The sequence below is a fragment of the Patagioenas fasciata genome, chromosome 16 (assembly GCF_037038585.1).
Source record: "Patagioenas fasciata isolate bPatFas1 chromosome 16, bPatFas1.hap1, whole genome shotgun sequence".
Taxonomy (NCBI): domain Eukaryota; kingdom Metazoa; phylum Chordata; class Aves; order Columbiformes; family Columbidae; genus Patagioenas; species Patagioenas fasciata.
Window position 1 is genome coordinate 15,418,120 of NC_092535.1, and position 19,389 is coordinate 15,437,508.

The 19,389-nt window shown below is 54.1% G+C and overlaps 1 protein-coding gene across 1 annotated transcript in view; it reads right to left on the reverse strand.

The window, feature by feature from the left end:
- Window positions 1–10,440, reverse strand: part of DLGAP4 (DLG associated protein 4) — a 174,969-nt gene extending 164,529 nt beyond the window's left edge. The window contains exon 1 of the mRNA XM_065850140.2: window positions 10,296–10,440. The gene's annotated coding sequence lies outside the window, so the exon portion shown is untranslated. The remainder of the gene's footprint in view (window positions 1–10,295) is intronic.
- Between the last annotated feature and the right edge of the window lie 8,949 nt (window positions 10,441–19,389).

The following is a 19,389-nucleotide window of genomic DNA, read 5'->3' on the forward strand; positions in this document are numbered from 1 at the left end:
CAGCTTGTCTTGCTGTGGTAGTCACTGGACTGGGTCACTTCTTCCCATAGGTGTGCAGAGTCACAGGTGCTGACCTGTGCTCAGCTCCTAACAGCATCACCTCACTGACCCCTCTCTTGAAGGTCAGCAGTATACACCAAAGCCACCAAACCCCACAGCAGAGAAGACATAGTCACCTAGCAGACCAGGCAGTGCTTCCTGGAGCAGTACAGAGAAGGAGGAAGCAAAACAGTCAGGGCTCATTGCTTGGAAGTGGCTCCTCACCTCTGCTGGGACAAGTGGTGCCACCAAAGTAGGGCTGCCGGGCTCCCCAGGGCCGCAGTGGCACAGAGGCTTCCTCAGCGCGCTGCACAGAACAGGGCGTATCGTCTAATTATATCAGCTGTGTCCCACAAAGAGGAGCTGGGAGATGGGCTGCCCTATTTACACAGCCGTCCTCTGGTCCCTGGCAGCTGCAGCTCTGGCACCAGCCCACCCCTCACCCTGGTACCACAACGGCCCCATGTCCTTCAGCCTCACGGGCTGGAGAAGGGGAGCAGCAGCTCCCCTCTGCCCACACCTCCACAGCCAGCGAGGCTTGCCTGGCACTCCTCCCTGGCTGGCTGTTTGCTTCTAGAGGGGAAAAGACAGTTGCATCGGTCTGGGTCAGTGTCTGATGGACCAGTGGCCTCTCCAAACCACTCTCCAGCCTGGCTAATATTGGGCTGCCAGAGGGCTGCAAGTGATCTCTCACTGCCACCAAGGTCTGAACATCAGACCAGCACTCTGAGGGAAGCATCTCTCCCTGGGCAGCCCAATAGTGCAATCCCACAAGGGTGCTGGAGCCTGTGGCCTGGCCAGATGTGTCCTCACCGCATCACCTCGCACATGCACCCATGCCAGGAGCCATGAAGGGGTCTGCAGCAAAGGACCTCAGCTAGCTCCAAAGGCATGGCATGAGCACCCCAAGACCAACAGTGTCCTCACAGGCCAATGCCCCACTGGGCTAGGGCAGCCCTCTGCCCAGCACTTGCTTTCCTTCTCAGCTTAGACCCTGCTCCAGGAGGCCTCATCATCTGCAAGGTGGGTTGTGGTGAGCCCATCCTGCAGGGTTGTATTAGCCTTGTGCCAAGAGACTTTCAGGGTGGCTGAAGCCATCAGGAGGTAATTGCCATCTCAGGCAGTGCAGGATTGACAGCATTAGAGCTACGCCATGAGCATGGCAGGGCAGGCAAGCAGCTCCCTGCCCATGATGGGATAAGAACTGAAATGAACACACCAGTGCTGGGGTTATTCTCCCGCTTTGAGGGTACCAGACAAGGGAAATGGGCAGGAGCCAAGGGTGCTCGAAGCTGGCACCGTAGAGGTGCACACAGAGGAGAGGATGCCAAGGGAATGGCAGATCTCATCCAAAGTCCTCTGGTTTCACTGTGCTCTGGAGGTCCCAGGCACAAGTCTCTCCCTCCTCATACAGGACCTTTGGATGCTCCAGACAGTCAGCAACCTGCCCAAACGGTGCTGGAGTCGTGGGCCCTCTGCGTGTGTTTGGAGATGGCTCTTTCACCTTCCTGGAATCTCGCCCCTCACACCCCACCTCAGCCTCGGCTCTGGGAGCCATTTCTGTTGGGGTGCAGGTGTGATGCACAGCATCCTGCACCCCACTCTGGTGGGGCTGGAAGGAGGGGGCCCCCTGCCAGCCCAGGGAAGCCCAAGGCCTGGGGAGGGGCTGGGGGTCACCTAGCCCTTGCCATCAGCCTGGTGGAGGGGCTGTGGGCCAAGAGCAGATCGGGAAGTGCTCCTCACCTGACGTTATTTTGGTTGCTAGGTGATTAAATCATCCATCTGCTTATGACAGCACGGGAGAGCAGTGACTCAGTCCCCTTCCTGCAAGACAACAAAGGCTTTTCAACTCCAGCCCACCCTGTCCCCAGGGTCTGTCCATGCCTGCAGGACACCCCAACAGCAGAACCCAGTGCTCCAGGGCAGGGCGGCTGCCAGAGGCTGCCACGGGGCTGGGGAGATCACCCGGCATGCTCCTGGTGAATTGGACTTCCATGGCATCCTGGAGAGTACAGCCGGGCAGCTGTGCGCTCACTGCACCGCCTCGCAGGAGGCTTCTGCTTTACTGCATCTAGAACAACTTCGAGGGATCAGCCCCACTAGATGCAAAGACAGGTTTGCTGTGAGCCCCCCTGGACAGCCCAGCTCCTTCAGCACAGCCAGCCAAGCACCTTCCTCCTTCTGCAGGCTTGGCTGTGTCCGCTGCTGGGACATCACTGGTGTGGCACTTGCAGAGCAGCTGCAGCCATGCATTTCAGGAGCAGAGCCCAGGGAAAGCCAGCAGGCTGCTTGGGGAGAGCAAGGCAGAAGGGCAACAGTTTGGGAGAAAATAACATTTTTATAAAATGTTCAAAGTACTTTGGAGGAGGAAAGTGGGAAGGAAGAGAAAGAGCCTGTGTGTGTGTGTGCATGCATATGTGAGGGAGCGACAACAGGAGCCTCCCTGCCTGCTGAGAAGAAACCATCTCAGTTTCTCAGGTTTTGGAGAGCGTTGAGACAAAAATGTGTTTGGAAAATGCAGCTTTCATTAGTAAGGCTCTGAGCCACACGTATCTGCCGGACAGACCCCTCTGCTGCCAACCAGCAGCACTGAGTTGGGGGAGCAGCTGCTGGGTGAGGCTGCCCAGGACGCACACGTCCTGCCCACAAGACCTGCAGCCCACCAGGGCCAGTGCAAACCTCCTGTGAGACGCATGGGCCTTTGCAGGAGCTTCAGAGGCGGTGTGGAGCCTTGTTGAGGGGAGGGAGATGGCAGGCTGCCTCAGGGGCTGCCACCCCCTGCCCATGAGAATCCCAAGGGATAAGCCCTGAAGCAGTTTGAGGAGCAGCACACACAGCAGAAATGGGGCAAAACTGTAGCAGAGCAGCTGGGGTCTGCCCAAGACTGACTTCTCTGTCTCCTGCCACTGCAAGGTAGCAAGTGCAAAACACTCACTGCCTGTCACGTCCCTTCAGCCCCACACGCCCCGTGCCATGCCAGGTGCTCAGCCAGCACCGAGGCCACCACAGCAGCATCCCAAAGCCAGCACCCAACATCCCAAACCCTGGGAGCTGAACTGGTGTCCTCCCCATTGCTCGCCGCAGTCTTCCCAGGCCCCCTGGCAGCTATCACGACTTCTTAGTGCAAAGAGACTCATTAATGAGTAGAAAAGGAGGAGGAGGAGCAAGATGAATGATCTGTCCTAAGGGAGAGCACAGCAAGGAGGAGGAGGAGCGCACTCAGCATTGATCTCAGGATACGCAGCCACCAGAGGGAGGGTAACGACTGTCCGGAAAACAATTAGGGGTGCAAAGGATGAGGGGTCCAGTGGGTCTTCCAGCAATGGTGGAAGCCAAAGAGATATGGGCAGAAGGGAGCAGGGCTGGGATGCTGCCTCCAGAACCACACAACTGCCATCATCACCCCATCCACAATAACCTCCACCACCAGGTATCTTGCTGACCTGGCAGGAGGCAAAGGGAGGCCTGCAGAGCCATAGGCAGGAGGGCTGGATCCTGGGACATACCGATGGCATGACAGGAGAAGCCCCCCAAGGCTATCCACTCCACCTGCACCACCTGCCCTGGACCTCGGGTCTCTCCATCCTGCTGGGTACCATCATTTTGCTGACTCCTGGTGCAGCGCTGAGGGTGCAGCTCACCAGCAGCAGCACTGGCAGCGGGAGGAGGACAGGTTGGGTTGTGTGGGAAGGACATTTTTCTTTAGCAGGTGAGTTTCCCGGTTTCCAAGCTGTCTCTGCAAGGGCCTGGCTGCTGCGCTTGTGAGAGCACTGCAGGGGACTGGGGGGGCAGGCACTGGGCTCCTCCTGGGTCCTGGCTGCTGGTCACCTGCCCCTGGCCAGCTCGCCCCAGGGCAGAGGGCGTGGAGGCCCCAGGAGCGGGTCTGTCTGCATCACACGTGGGCAGCTTCAGAGGCTGTCAGGGAGCAATAGGAGGGGAGGGTTTCCTTCCCTAGCTCACAGCTCCAAACAAGAGGAGTGGAGACATCAGGGTGACAAGGGCTGCACAGTCAGCAGCTCCACACCAGCTGCTCCTCCAGCTCCGAAACCTCAGATCATTCCTTGGGTCCCCAGCAGCAACTATTTCCAAACAACCTGGTGTGTAGTAGCCTCCCGTCCCCATTTGACATGGGGGCCTTGGCCCCCATGGCTCAGAGCCCATGATCTTGGCCTCCCCTGCTCCTGCGCTGTGCAGCGGGAGGGCTACTCTCTTCTGTTCATACCCTTCAGGGCTCAAATCCCACAGACAAGCCCATCTGACCCCCTGAGGCTGGGACCCCCCTGCCTGGCCAGCCCCAGGAGATGACTGAGGAGCTCATCAGGTGCCCCTGTTCCTGCCCAGTGCTGCTGCCCCGCATCCCATCACAGGGGACACCTACACCTTCAGTGAGCTTCACCCTCCCGTGATGAGCTGGGGGAGAGGAGTGGGTGTCTCCACCTGTGCACCTCCAGCTCCCAGGACACCCAGCATGCTGCCCAGAGACCACAACCCAAACCTACAGCTGGCATGGAAATGGTTTTCCCAACCCAGAGACTTTTGCCCACGGCAAGCAGGGACTAGGCAGGGAATCACACCAGTGTTTATGAACTGAAAAGCTGAGAGATCATTTGTGCTTCAGCCAGCTGAAACACTTCCCTAAGACACTTCTGAAAGGATTAAATGGACTTTGACCTCTTCCCAAATGAGCAGCAGTATCCAGTGAGACAAAAGAAGGGTGGGTTATTCAGAAAATACCAAAATGACCCTTTCTGATCATTTCGGAAATTGCCTTACTGTTCAGAACACAAAAAAAAAAAATCACTGGAAAAGGGACCTTGTCCTTTAAAATGTATCTGCTTGGTCTCAACACCAGCCCCGAGTCCCACCCGCCTTGGTAGGTCTCCCCCAGATCAGGGTGTGGCTGCTCCCCCCAGGCTCCGTGTCCCCCAGGAGCCCCTGAGAGTCACCACCGCTGAGGTTTAGGTCCAGGTTAAGGTGCAAGGCAGCAGGTCCAGCAGGCACAGGTGATGAACACCTGGTTGAGGTGGCCAGCTCAAGGACTTGCCCAAGTTCACGAACTCCCAGCCAGGCTGCCAGAGAAGTCATCCCTTTGTGCCTCTTCATTACAGGAGGATTAATCGGACGAGGGAAACAGCAAGGGAGTGTCAACTTCATTCCTGCAGCGAAGAAACTGTGCCATTAAAATCCTCTCTTCTATGACACACATTGAGCCTATTTCAGTAATAGTTTGGCAGGGGAATAACATTACCGAGCCTATAAATATCTTGCGGGGTGCTGCTCTGCTGATGGAACAGCAGGACGTGGCCCTTTCCCCCTCGGTGCCGGCCCTGGCAGCCTCCCCAGGGAAGGCACGGCCATCGCTGGAGCCAGCAGCTGCCTGGTGCTGCCCTGGGTGAAGGACAGAAGGACAGGGACACCAAAGAGGATGGAACTGAGCCAGCGGGAGGATGGAGGTAAGAAGATGGTGGGAAGCCTTAGCACCCAGACAATGTTTCCAAAGCAGACCAGGAGGCTCCCTGTGGCTGCAGCCGAGGACTTTGGTCTGCCTCAAACCGGCCTGACACACAGTCAGCCTGCCTCTGTCATCCTCGCAGGGCTCCCCAAAGGTGTCTCACACACGAGAAAGTAGCAACTGAGGCTTCTGAGAGCACGAACTGGTGCCTTGAAACATCCTGGGGACATTTGCTGCATGTTCTTCCCAGTCCGCATGGCATGGAGAGAAGCTGTTCCCTGCAAAGCCCTGGCCATCAGCAGGGCCATCCTGCGCACCTAATGCAATAAATCAATGACCCACCTCCAGTTCCAGCTCCTCCACCAAGGCCCTGAGGCAATGTGGATTAAAAAAATGCCTTGCAGATCCGAGAGGGATGGCAAACAGAGGGAAGAGGTGAGGAGAGGGTCCTGGCACCCAAACCATGCCAGCCAGCCACCACCACAATGCTGTGCAGCCAGGGGATGCCTGGGACTGCGGTGTTGTCACGCATTTGTCATCTTACAAGGGAAATAGTGTGGGTGGCCCCTGTCCTGCCAAGATACATTGAGACAAATGGCTGAGGGATTTGGATATTAAATACTTGATGTAAGGGGACTTTCATGACATTCATCATGGGTCTCATACTGCTTCTCCTGAGCACAGAGCAAAGCCAGCGCTGAGCAGTTATAATACTCCTGCCTCATACATGTTTTATGCACACGCTGAGCTTCCACCTACCTTCCCTGCTCACAGGCCAGACCTCTGCCCACCTGCAAGTGTCAACACATTTCTTCAAAGCTCCTGGGTCCCTCCCGCAGAGAGAGCTCCTCCAACTCCTCACCAACTGGTTTTTGGGCAGCACATGAGATAAAAGGGGACGCCAAACCCAAAGGCAGTTGCTGGGGGCTGAGGGAACAGGGTCCCTCAATGTGAGAGTCACCCAAGGGATGTGCAGAAGGGTCCACACACCCTGGGGAATGCAGGAGCCAGACCCAGGGGACATCTAAACAATCCCATAGGCAGGAATGTGGGTTTGTGGCTGCTTGTCAGCACTCCGTCATCCCCCGTGGGCATAAAACCGCTGAGATCACCATGACAGCTCTGGAAGTTGTATGGCACTTCCTTCAAGCAGCTGGAAAGCTTTGCAAAGAGCTGCAGTGAGCCAGGCCTTGCTCAGGGAAAGCTCCCAGGAAAGGTAATTTCCCCCACGGCCCATGGTCAGAACCCCCCAGCCAGCTGTTAGACCTGGGAAAGGCTGACATCCATGAGAGCCTGCCTGGGCAAAACCAGAGCTGGCATGTCAGGGTTCAGCCTCATGGGAAATTTCCCTATGCCATGTCTTTGCAAGCAAGAAGGGGCTTAGGAACCCAGCTGAACTCCAAAACAAGACATGTAAGCAGATACAAAGTGAGACATACAGATATCTTCTGCAAAGCGTCATCATTTTTGTGCCATGGACAGCGAGACACAACAAGTCCAGGCTTCAAGAGGTCGGTGCAAATCTCAGGGCGTGTGGTTTCAACAAAGCTAGCTTTCAGCAAGACGCAGCACCGCAAACAACGGCTCATGCTGAGGACTTCCCTCACATGCCCAAGCATAGGAGCTGAATCTTCACTGCCATTTATTTTGCACAGATCTAAAAATAACCTCCCCCAAATGAAGCATGATCGAGTAAACTCCCTGCTCAAAACAACTCCTGCCGATCATCCCAGGTACAGCCTGTGGTCTGCTTGCAACCCTTGTGCTTTCAGTAAGTATGGAGTAGAGTCCTTTCTCAAACACAGCCTCCTCCTGGGAAGAGTGAGTGATGTCTCAACCTGGCGCAGGGTGACCAGCACACCCCGCCATGGTCTTAGAGACGCCTGCTGCCTGCGGCCCCCGGCACAGTCAGAGTGCTCGGCCAGCCGCGGCTTCGGCCCTGGCTGCGGCAGATCCAGGCTGGAAGAGGGCAAGAAGAAAAACCATGCCGAGCTCCAAGCTCAAAATCAGCACCTTGAACCCTGCCAAAAGAAAATCGAAAGTCAGCGCAGCTTCTGGCAACCAGGTGCTGCCTCGCCTATGGCTGATGCTGCAAAGCAAACCTGATGACTTCAGCCGGAGCCACGGGCAGCAAAACCAGGGACAGAGGCGCTGCCGTGGCGTGGGGTCCTCCCAGGAACACTTTCTCACAGGCTGCTGCCCTCCTCTGTGGATGGTGAAGAGATGATGTGGGCACTGAAGAAAGCAGGCTGCCATCTGGATTCAGGACTATTCATCTCTGACGACGGCAGCAGTGGCTCAGTGCTTGGGAGAAGCCTGATTGTGGACAGATTAGAGGGGACACAGTGTGTTCATTTCTATCCATGCTGTGCTGCTCTTACCCAGACTGAAAATAAAGCCTCATTTTTCATGCAAAGATGCACAATGGTTAAGACGAGAAAAGCTTGCCTGGGAGGCATGCAGGTATCAAACCAATTTCAAAACAGGTCTTCCAATTACTACTGATGTTTATTTGATTTACATTTTTTTCTGGCTTGCCAGATGTTTAGGGTCCGAGGGTGAAACTCAGCCTGGCCCTATTGGGCTGGTGTGAGGGTGTAAGAAGGTGGAAAAGTCTCCTACTGCAGAGTGGCACGTTTCCCTTCAGCTGCTCTATTCCTTCATCACTTGCAGCTGTGTTTCAAACTGTACCAGTACGTCATGTACACTGTGAGGAGAGACGGAGCTGAGCTGCCGTGGAGATCAGAACTGGGCTTGCACACAACAGATGCTGAGCCCGGATTTGGAAAAGCCCCATTTTCCTGCCGGTGTAAGAAGCAGCCCCATGTCTCAGGAGCAGGGGTGGTGGCTCCAACCAGGTGTCAGCTTCCTACAGGAAGCCTCTGGGCTAGCTCTGCTTTGCGCTTCCTCAGAGGAGAAGCAGTCAGAGGCAGATTTGGAGGCTTTGAGAGTCCATTTTGCAGGAAGCGCACCAAGATGCCCAGGTCCTGTGGGCTGCCAGCCCCTGCACATCTCCACGGACACATCTGCTAATGGTGTGGTAGGTGCCAGACCTACACCAGAATGGTGACATGGTGTTGGGAACGTCACCAAGGTTCAGATCCTCCAAGGCATGTTGGTGCCAAACTCCAGTCGAAATGATGGCAACAAGGCTCTAAATCCTGATCCTGCCTGGGCTGTGTCCTGGACTGGGGCTTCCTAAATGTGTCATGGTGAAGGCCCATAGGAGGGTTTGTTACGTGGCATCTCTCTCCTGGAGGGGAATTAGCATGCGGGGCGGCATTTGTCTGCCCCTCCAAAAGTCTAACGTGAGTGTACTGACCGGATCTATTGCTACAGCCAGAGGGGCACGCAGGGAGCCTGCCCGCCGCCCGCATCGCAGCGGAACCGAGGGCACTGCCCTGCCAGGCACTGCCGCTTGCTGTCAGATAGCTCCATTTCCCCTCAGCCCCTCTGGCTCCGTGTGATCTGGCACAGAGCAGGAGCACCTTTACACAGACAAAACCTAGCGGGCAGCAGGGTGTGAGGTTCAGGCTGGCCACCCTGCCTCTGCAGGGCAGCTCTGCCAGTGGGCGCTGCCTGCCCTTACACACAGCACAGCACAGCATGACGATGCCTGTCCCCATCCCAGGGAGCAGAGGGGGGCACATTCAGGGCCTTTCACCTCCTTGGGATGCACACAGCAAGACACAGGCCAAGGCCACGCTCAGAGCCAGCAGCTGCTTGGTGAAATGGGGACAGACATGCAGAAGTGGGCTGGGGAGAGCTGGCAGCCCCTCTCCCTGGGAGGTGTCAAGAGCCAGCCTGGGCTCAGATGCTCCCATCAGACCCTGTCGCAGGCCCGTGGGGGAAGCAAGCAGCTCTGGCCTGTGGGGGCTCACAGACTGCACACACCTCCCCGCTTTCCCCACACGTGCCTGCTCCCTCCATCACACTTGTGTGTTCCCTGGCGCACACCCACAGCCCCAAACACACACATCCTGCGGCGCGCAGACACGCAGGCACACATCACCTGTCGATACACAGGCGTGCGCACACAACATGCACACTCAGGCTGGGGTTGCTCCCGCACACGAGCTCCATGCAGTTGGCACAAACACGGAAATGGGGACATGCTAAGCTCTGCATCCCTCGGACTGACAGGCGTGTTGTGGATCTCACAACCAGGCGCAAACGCACATGCCAGCTCCGCAGTGGATCCCCCACACACGCGCAAACACTCAGCCTGGGGTTCTGGCACGCACACACACTCAGAGGAGCGCAATGTGGCTCCCAGGGAGACCGTGGCGGGGACCGGCTCTGCCGTGGCTCTCGCACCCAGCCTCCGCAACCGTGGGGCCCCGACTCGCTGCGGCCAGCACCTGCACACCTCGGCCTCCTGCGCACAAACACCCGTGGGGTGTGATGGGCCACGCCCCCCCGGGTGGGTGCTGGATCTCTCTCTCTCTCTCACACACACACACACACACACACACACACACACACACACACGCAAACACACATCCACGCACTGAGCCCCATGGCTCCACAGACACTTAACTCCTTGTTGCCTGTCCCCAGCACCATCCAGCCCAGCCCTGCACCAGCCAGTCCAGCTCCGCATCATCCAGCCCGGCCCCAGCATCCGGCCCCAGCATCACCGAACCGTTCCCTAGCACCATCCGTCCCTAAACACCGTACCCTCCAGCCCGTCCCGGCTCCCCTCGGACTGCGCCTCCTGCCCCGCTCTCGGTCGCCCCCGCTGCGTCGAGGCGGCCGCCGCGGCCCCCGGCCCCGCAGCCCCCGCGTCCCCGGCCCCGCTCACCTCGATCCGCCGCCGCAGGAGGCGGCGCCCGGGCCGGAGCGGTCCCGCGGCGGGGCAGCGCCCGCTCCTCGCAGTGCCCCGGTGGCGTCGGGCCCGGCGGGGGGCCCGGCTCGGCTCGGCCCGGCCCGCACCGGCCCCCGCCGCTGGCCGGCCGCCGCTGCCCCCCTGCCCGCGGCGCGGTCCGGCCGCCTCGCCCCTATGCGGAGGCTCCAGCAGCACCGAGGCGATGCCCATTCATTCAGCTTGTCCCCCGCAGCCCTCCCCTTCCGCCCCGCGCTCCCAGCCTCCTGGATGGAGGTGTCTAGTGATGCTGCAGCGGTACCCAGAGCCCCCGGAGAGCACAGTGCGGAGAGGAGGGAGGGAGAGGAGGAGGAAGGAGAGCAGAAGGAGGGAAGAGGAAAGAGAGAGAGAGGGAGAGGGAGATGGCTGCCCCCAAAACCAGAGCTGGATCGGGAGAAGACTCTGGGATTTCCACAAGGAAATCAGGGCAGAGAGCAGAGTGGGGTCGGCACAGCACCCTCCATCCAGCCCGGCACAGCACCCCGGCACAGCACCCAGCGGTGCTGTGAGGGTGGCAAGGACAAGAAAAAGCCTGGGGAATACAGGCGGTGGGCACAGCCCCCCACGGGCCAGAACAGGGTCAGGGATCCCCTGGAAAACCAAAATGTCCTCCTCTTCTGAGTCAGGGCTGACACCAGCCAGGGGGTCACCAGCCACTCCAGCCAGCAGCTTGGCTATAAGGACATGTAAAGCTCGGGGGCACCTTTCACCTACGTTGTCAACCCAGTGTGCAGGGTCTGTGTGCTTGGCCCTGGCAGCCTCTCAGCTTTGCCATGTCAGGCAGGGCTCCTTCACACTGTGTGCAGCCAGGACTCCCTCAAAAGGCACCGGGGTCCATGTGTCCTGAGCCCCAGAATAATGTCCTGTACACCACACAAAAGTTTCTCATTTTTTCCTAATTCAGGTCTTGCTTAAACCCCTGGAAAACAATCCACTGACCATCTGCCACAATAATTTTTGCTTACAATCTTGCACAAATTAGACTCAACTGTTCATTTTGCCTCTTTTGCCCATGGTCTTTGGTCATTCCATTGCATGTGTGTCTTCCTAGGCACCAGCTTGCCCTAGGCTGGGGGTGACCTCACCTGGCAGCCAGCTCTGGGCTTTGGTAAGTGTGCTTGCTCCTCACACTTTCTCTGGTCTTCTTAGGAGGGTTTGCTCCTAACTGGCATTGCCCCTGCCAAGCCTCCCTGACTGCCTGGAGAGACCTGAGGAACCTATCTGGGGGAACAGCCCTGCTATTCAGATGCCCCATTTGAGATGTGTGCAGGCAAAACAACGAGCTTTTAAGCACGCTGAGCAGATGGGGTCATGCAGGACATGGAGCAAGAGCTCTTGAACTTCCCCCTGCCACAGGTTCACAGCCTGGCCTCAGACAACTCAGGTCTCTGTGGTTTCAGGGGTAATTCACAGACTTTGCTGCTTTGGACAGCTGGATCAGGGTTGCCCCATGAGAAAGTGAGGTGTTCAGAGAGCCGAGCAGCTGTCATTTCTAAAAATTAATGTTGCAGCCACTGTGAACCTCGGTTTCCCTAACTAGAGTCTTCAGAGTCAGGCCTGAAGGATGAGTACAAGGTGCTATAAGCAGCTAGCACGGTTATTTTTGCGTCACTTTGCCCTGGTGTTTTTCAAATGGACAGTTTGGCTTTCTGGGCAAGAAGCTTCGCGCTCTAAGGAAAATGGAAATATACAGATTTTTTTCCTTCCTGTAGCAGAATCAGCAAAAGTGCAGCTGCCTTCACAGCTCTGAATACAGAACTGACCATTCAGTGCATCCCTGAGGGAAATGACCAAGTAGAGAGGAACAATGAGCTTCACAGTGCTCTCTACACCCTCTAAAGTCTTTCTCGACGCAGGAATTTTCTCTCTAAGTTTCAAGGGTGCCTTTGCAGGGCAATGAAGGCTACTTGCATGCTTTCAAAACCCCTTTCTTAATCCCTATCACCTTCAAAATGGTTTTTCTTCTCAAAATGAAATTTGGCAAGTTATTTGTCAATGATGGAGACTGAGGTCCAGAGGCATGGGGACAAAAGAGAGCAGAAGCTGAGTGGATGGTTGACTTCAAAAGGCATCACACTGCTGCAGAGGCAAAGCATATTTCATATCTGTCAAAGGCAAGAAAACTTCCAGATTCCTGTGGCAGGACCAGTCAGTCTTGAATCTTTTGGCTTTGAGGGGCAATGACTTTTCCATCATCCTGTCTATCCTACAGCCCCCTTGAGCCTTATGTCAGCCCCAACTGTCTGAGAGGAAATGAAGACAAAGGCATGAATTTGTTGCTAATTTTACCTTGAGTATATGCATGCTCCTCAGAAAAACCATGCAGTGTCCTGAAAGGTCTACAGCTGAGTGCAACACCCAGAATGATGGAGAGCATCCCTGGCAGACTGACATGCTCCCTTCTTGAGTTTTCAGTTACCAAACCAGCAAAACCCATGTGGAAGAATAGGATGGTAGGATAAGGAGGGATATCAGGAATGAAGGGCAACTGGGGAGCTTTGTCTACAAAACAGCCAAGACCCTCCCTTATCAGGTGTACAGGAGGCAAGAAGAGACTTGGACACTAGTGAGAAAGCCACAGGCAAAGGTAGAGGCTTTTCCAAGTGAAGACAAATGCCTCCCGTTCCTGGTGATAAAGGAGGGAACACGGGAAGAAGTGACATGTTCAAGGCAAAGGGGAAATAATCTTTCTGGGAATGAGTGTGCTGAATATTCGTTAACATGGCTGCCATTGTAAGCCCAGAGAAAAGAATGTAGCAGTAATCAAACAGCAATGTATTTGAGCCCAGACAAGTATTTTAGCTGGAGAAATTAATATGAAAGGCTTTGTCTAGAAGCAGGGTATGGAGCGAATGTGTGGGACTCAGACGCAGCTGGGACTAGGGAGCTAAGCTCAAAGTGGTGCAAAGCAGGGCAGGAGGTCTTGTCTGCTCGGGAGAGATGAGAGAGGGCTTTGGTGAGAGGTGATGAACTCTGCTCGCGCTGTGCTGAAATTGGGCTGACAGTCTAGACCTCCACCAGGAAATGTCAGCCAGGCTGGCTGATTTTTTTTGAAAGAAAGATGCAAGTCTGGCACAGCAGAGTAGATCTGAGAGTCACCATAGAGATAGCGGTTGGAGTTAGTGGGTGGCGGAGATTACCCAGACATAATGTGTGAAAGGAGAACAGAAAGGGCTGAAGGACAGGATTCTGTGGGCATCCAGCAGAAGAGGGAGGCGGGTGTGAGGAAGAGGCAGAGAAGCAGAGATGAGAAAGGCAGGTAGAAAAACAGGGAAGGACATGAGAGAGGCTTAGAAGGACCAGCTTTCTAAGCTGGTCTGGCTGAATGTATGGAGACCAGGAGAAAGATCAAAGATGACAACTGAGCATGGCTTTGAAACCATCATGAGAATCCTGAACACAGGACACTGTGCTGAGCAAGTGAGACAGAAGGTGGAGAAGGTGTGAGTGTGGAGGTAGAAGAGCAGAAGGCCTGGAAGACATCGGGCAGCAATCTGAGGGGATTTTTCCAGACATAGAGGTGCTTGTGCTGTAAGCCTGAGGGACCCTAGCACAGGTTAGGGAGGGAGCAGAGCAGAGGGAGGGTGGGATGGGGCTACCCCCATGGGAGAGAGGAGGTGGAGTTGCCAGGAGAAACAGAGGGATCCAGGAGAATCCCCCCAGGTGGCAGGGGAGATTCATCTCCACAGAGCAGCAGAAGAGGACAAGGGTTGACAAGTCAGGATCTCTTACATCCTTCATGAAGATGGTGGCAGGATGCTGTGTGGGAAGTCAATTTGCTGAGAGCAAGAGAGTCTTTTGGGGAGGAGAAGGCAGAACTGAATCCAAAAGGAGCTGTTTTGAGTCGAGGAGCTGGCTTGAGTTTGGGACTTGCACTATGCCACTGTATGAGCAATGAGCACTTGGAGTGTGTGAGAACAGAAGCCAGCCTGGTCATGCAAAGGCCCTTCTATCGCAAGTTTTATCCTCCTGGGAGTCTGACTGGTGAATGGCTTTGCAGCCCACAGATCAGTCTTTGAACACAGCTTGCAACTCTCTGCTATAAAGCAGAAGCAACTCCTCTGGGACTGAATTGCTTCCGTCTCCAAGGGCGACAAAATTTGTCAAAGATGCCACTGAACATTTTGGTCATACTGGACCAAACGTTCACTGCTAACAGGAGAAATGGCCCAGTGTGGCTCTGCACAGGAAGGTAGGGACTGGAGGACAACATATGGAGAGGGGTTGGTCAGAGGAGAAGGCGTGAGGTGGCAATGCAGAGTGATGGTTGCAGCGCTGAGCACGCATAAAGCCATATTGATGGTGTTGAGTCTAAGGGACCCTGAGACAAGCAACTTAAGACCCGCAAATTAAGGAAGAGACAGAGTGAACCCAGATGAGGGTGTTGTAGGGAAGCAGCTGTTTGTATGCAGGGTCTAGAACCAGTGCTCTCAGACACATGGAGGGACAGAAAAGGGGTGATGCACTGAACACAGGGTGCATTGGAATCCCTCAATATGATGAAGGTCTGAGCTGATGTGGCTCTTTCGGTGAGATCGTGCAACTCTCTGTGCCTTCACGGTGCTGCAGGTGCCTCTGGAGACCGTGAGAGGCGAAAGGACAGAAAATCTGCAATGGGCTGTAAAATATCAGAAGTGCCTGCAAAGGGTGATGCAGATCTCCTGCACCTCCCAGCTAGGCAGAGGGCAGGCCTGGATTGCTCTGATCTTCTGTCAACAAATCACTCAGAAGCAAACCCTTCTCCTCCCTACTCCTTGCTGAAATCAAATGCTGGTGAGTAAACTACCTGTTAACGCAGCCGTGTGCTCAAAACCTCAGCCCTAGGCTTCCTGTGCTCTGTGTCCTGCTCACAGAAAATGTCTCCCCCTGTCCCTGCCTTGGTTTTGGGCGGCAGCTCTTACAAAGCCTGTTCCACCCAGGAGGAATGGTCTGTCAGACCAGCCTCTGCTACCCTTTGTCATACAATTCCTCCTGACCCGGTAGTGGTGCATTCCAGGCAATGTGGCTTCAGTGGAGGCTTCAAGCCCACATTCTCTCTGAGGACAGATGCGGTGGTTATTGCTTGGGCACCTACAGGCAGATTATGGGTCTCTTACCCTACCTGAGCAAGCTGGAGACCATCAGCACATCTGGGGAGAGACATGTACCACATAAACAAGATGCATCACCTATAGTTGATGATATATTGGAATCAAAAAATACCCTGTTCTCTACCTCAAGAGAGCACTCAGAAGAGAGCATAGCAAGAACTGAATACCCAGAAGGGTGAAAAAAGTGGACCAGACTTAGTCAGACTCTCAGTCTGATATTTGCAATGCACCAAGTTCAATTCAATATGTGAAGAGCCAAGCAGGGCTGAGAGTATAAGGCCATATCTAGTCATCTGAAGGGATGTCAGGGAGGAAGGCTGAGGAGTAATGAGATAAAACTGAAGAAGAGAGCTTAGTAAGATTCAGAAAGAAGATTGGACCTGAAGAGACCAGAGAGGGAAGTAAACAAGGGACAGCAGACCACCTGCTACAGACCAGCAGCTGGCCACTTGGGACCTGGCCCCCATGGGACAGGATTGCACAGTTAAGCACATTAAGAGCATAAAATGACTTCCTTGGGAACACTTGCCATGAGCCACTGTTGAACATATGGTGTTGGACCAGACAGGCAATCGATCTTCTCCAGTGTGACTGTTCGCATGTTTTTACTGCAGGAAACTATAGCTTGGGCACTAGGAAGCAGTTTACAATACTGTTCAGCTGTTCCTCAGGAGATACCGGTATATTTAATACCTGTGAAACTCTGGGTAATATTCTGTGAGAAATTAGTCTGTACCAGGAAAGGAAGAGGGAAATGAATATGGCAGCTTCAACCTTCCTTCCGTTACTCAGGAGCTCATCTTGGTGCCACACTGACCCCAGCCAATGGGCAGTTCTGCGCCTGCTGAGCCCAGGAACAGCCTCACCAGGTGGGCGCTGAGCATCCCGGTGCCAGAGCTGTGCAGGATGACCCAGAGATGCCAAAGCTTTGCAGGGTGTTGCTCCTAGACACAGTCTCTTGACGCTCTCCTCTGCTGCAGCCTGGCTGAAGAGCTCTAGGGGGGTGCTGCAAGCAAGAAAGGACAAAACATTGTTTTACAAAGAGTGCAGTGAGTCAGTCAGCTAATTCAAGGCAAGAATATATTCCAGAAAGGAAAGATAAGGAGGAACCTGCTTGTTCTGAACGGATGAGGCCGGGGAGGCTGCATGGGAGTGCCTGTAGAGCTGCGCCAGCGTCTCTGTGCTCCTCCTGCTGCATTTTGTTAGTAAAGGATCTGGGCTGTGGCTGCACGCTCCCCTTTGCCTGCTCAACGAGGGGCCAAGTCCTCAGGTTGTGGGAAGCCCTGAGCTTGACTGACAAAGAGTAGCCAGGGCTCTATTTAGCCAGGGATCAGACTGCACTTCCAGAGCATCCTACAGGATCCGATACTAAATTTCTTTCCCCCATCATTTTATGTTCAGTCTCTGCTGCTCCAGCAGTGCTGGGGATGATAGGGTCCAGGATCAGCCACTCTGCCTTGGTTTCCAGTGGCCAACTTAACCACTGATGAGTGCCTGTGCAGTGAACAGTGAGGTGGGTCCTTCTGAGCCTTTAAATACAACAGTGAGGATGGACGCTGGGAACTTACATATCACAACTGAGATCATTCTCTAGATGCTTGTTGCTTGGCAGCCAAAGGCTTAGAAATGTCAATTTCTAATTAAAACCATGCACCCAAAATCTACACACCCTCCCCAAACCCCAGTATTTTTTACACTGCTCTCAGTTGCAGTGGACATGGTAATAACTCTCAGCATGTGAACATTCAGGAACAAGCCACGTTTCTGCCAGGGAGGATGCAGGTGAGGTGTACACACCAGCTAAGCAGAAGTGCATTCAATTAAAAAAATAGGTGCAATCTGATAAGAAGGGAGATTGACGATGTGACCCAGAAATAGGAATGTGTGCTTCACTGCAGCACAAAACAGGCGCAGCAAAGCCAGCGTACTAACCACAAAAATGTTGGCAGTGTAACTTCACTGTTCCTTGTGAGATGCGAATGCTGTGGCCTGGCCCTAGGGACAGGCTGCACAGCCTCGCTTTACCAGGACAGTGTCTTCTCCCATGGCCACGATCCTGTGCTGGTCACTGGTCAGTGCTTGCTGAAAATGGGGTTTCCTCATAGGCACCAGTGTTTGCAACACAAGGAGGCTGCGTCTGAGGGCGATCTGATATGTCCAAGGTGGCGTAGCTCTCAGCAGCCTGGTTCCTGGCTCTGCCAGGGCAGGTGACACAGTGAACCCAGACCCCTGTGGCACCAGCCCCCTGGCAGAAGCAGGAGGTAACTCCACAGTGTATTTAAAGGTATGAGGTAACTCCTCACTGCTGTATTTAAAGGCTCAGAAGGACCCACCTCACCGTTCACTGCACAGGCACTCATCAGTGGTTAAGTTGGCCACTGGAAACCAAGGCAGAGTGGCTGATCCTGGACCCTATCATCCCCAGCACTGCTGGAGCAGCAGAGACTGAACATAAAATGATGGGGGAAAGAAATTTAGTATCAGATCCTGTAGGATGCTCTGGAAGTGCAGTCTGATCCCTGGCTAAATAGAGCCCTGGTTACTCTTTGTCTAACGATGAAAAAAATCAGCCTCACTGGAAAGTACAGTAAGATAAATTACTATTTTTTATATCCATGTCACTGGATTACAGATTTGGATAAAATAAAAATAATAGTTGTGGAGTTATATTTGCTTTCTAGTGTATAAACCTTTAGAGTCTGTATTTCTAAGCTCTCACTATGTGAGAATAACGCCAGGGGCACGGCGAGAGGGAAGGGGAGGGAAGCGCTGGAACTCTCCTGGCAGCACTGCCCTGGGCGTTGGGCTGCGGGAGGTCACAAACATTTGCAGGTGCTGTGAAATGTCCCGAGCTGAGCTGCTGCTGCGTGGGCTGTGGGGAGCACGGGGGCTTGCAGGAGCAAACTACCTCACTGGAAAATCGTATCTTTGGGCAAAAGTTTGAAAAGCCTCGTTTTAGCATTTTCTCACAGAATAATTTTGGGTTTCTTCTTCTAACTGACATTCAATTTCAACATCTGAGCTAGGGATAAACTGAATATTTTTACAGTCCAACTGAATTCAAACTAAAATGCTTGGAAATGATGAAGCTGTCATCTGCAGAGCAAAGCGGAGTTGGGCAGGCATCTGCAGACATGTTTATGGCTGTGGAGTTTTATTTGCCCAGTTCAGACTGCACGAACCTTTCCTAACCAGGCAGCCCAGGCACAGCCTCCCCTCCCAGCCTGCCCAGAGCAGACTTGCTCTGGACATCCTGAGGCGATGGCTTTTGCTGTTTTGGGGATGTTTTAACACAGCAAACAGGCCTGGGTACTAGCCTAATCTTTTCCATCACATTGCCTGCCTCCCTTCATGCTATATTCAGCTGATCTCAGAAGACATTTGATTGGCAGGTCATACCTAACACATTTTCTTTTAACTTTTCCAGTTACCTTGTAAAAGACATTCTTATAAAAAGGACTTCGATACCTTCTTTTTCTCAGATGGAGTATACAACCCTGAGATGGGGACCAGTGTGAGATGTTTCTTCTCATAGATATACCAAGAATAACACTTCATCTGTTTTCCTGCGGGGACAAAGGGTCTTACATCATGTATGCCATAAAATCATCCTCTATCTAGAGATGCAAAAATATTCAATGGCTAACGGTGGGACTCCTTTTCTCTCGTGCCTAGTGGTCAACCTAATTAGTTGCTACAGAATAATTTCCCCTTTTCCTGGTTCAAATACACAAGTGCTTTATAAATACTGTATCAGATGCATATCAGCAGAAATCTCCTTCATTGGCTCCATCTCATCAGCAAGTGGTGGCCCAAGAGGGAGAGTGCGGAGGTGGTGATGACCAGGAGATGTGTGCCCACCCAAACTAAGCTGCTGATGCAAATGCCCATTGCCAGCAGCGCCAACCCCGCGCAGCCCTGGGGCCGGGCAGAGCTGCCCCGAG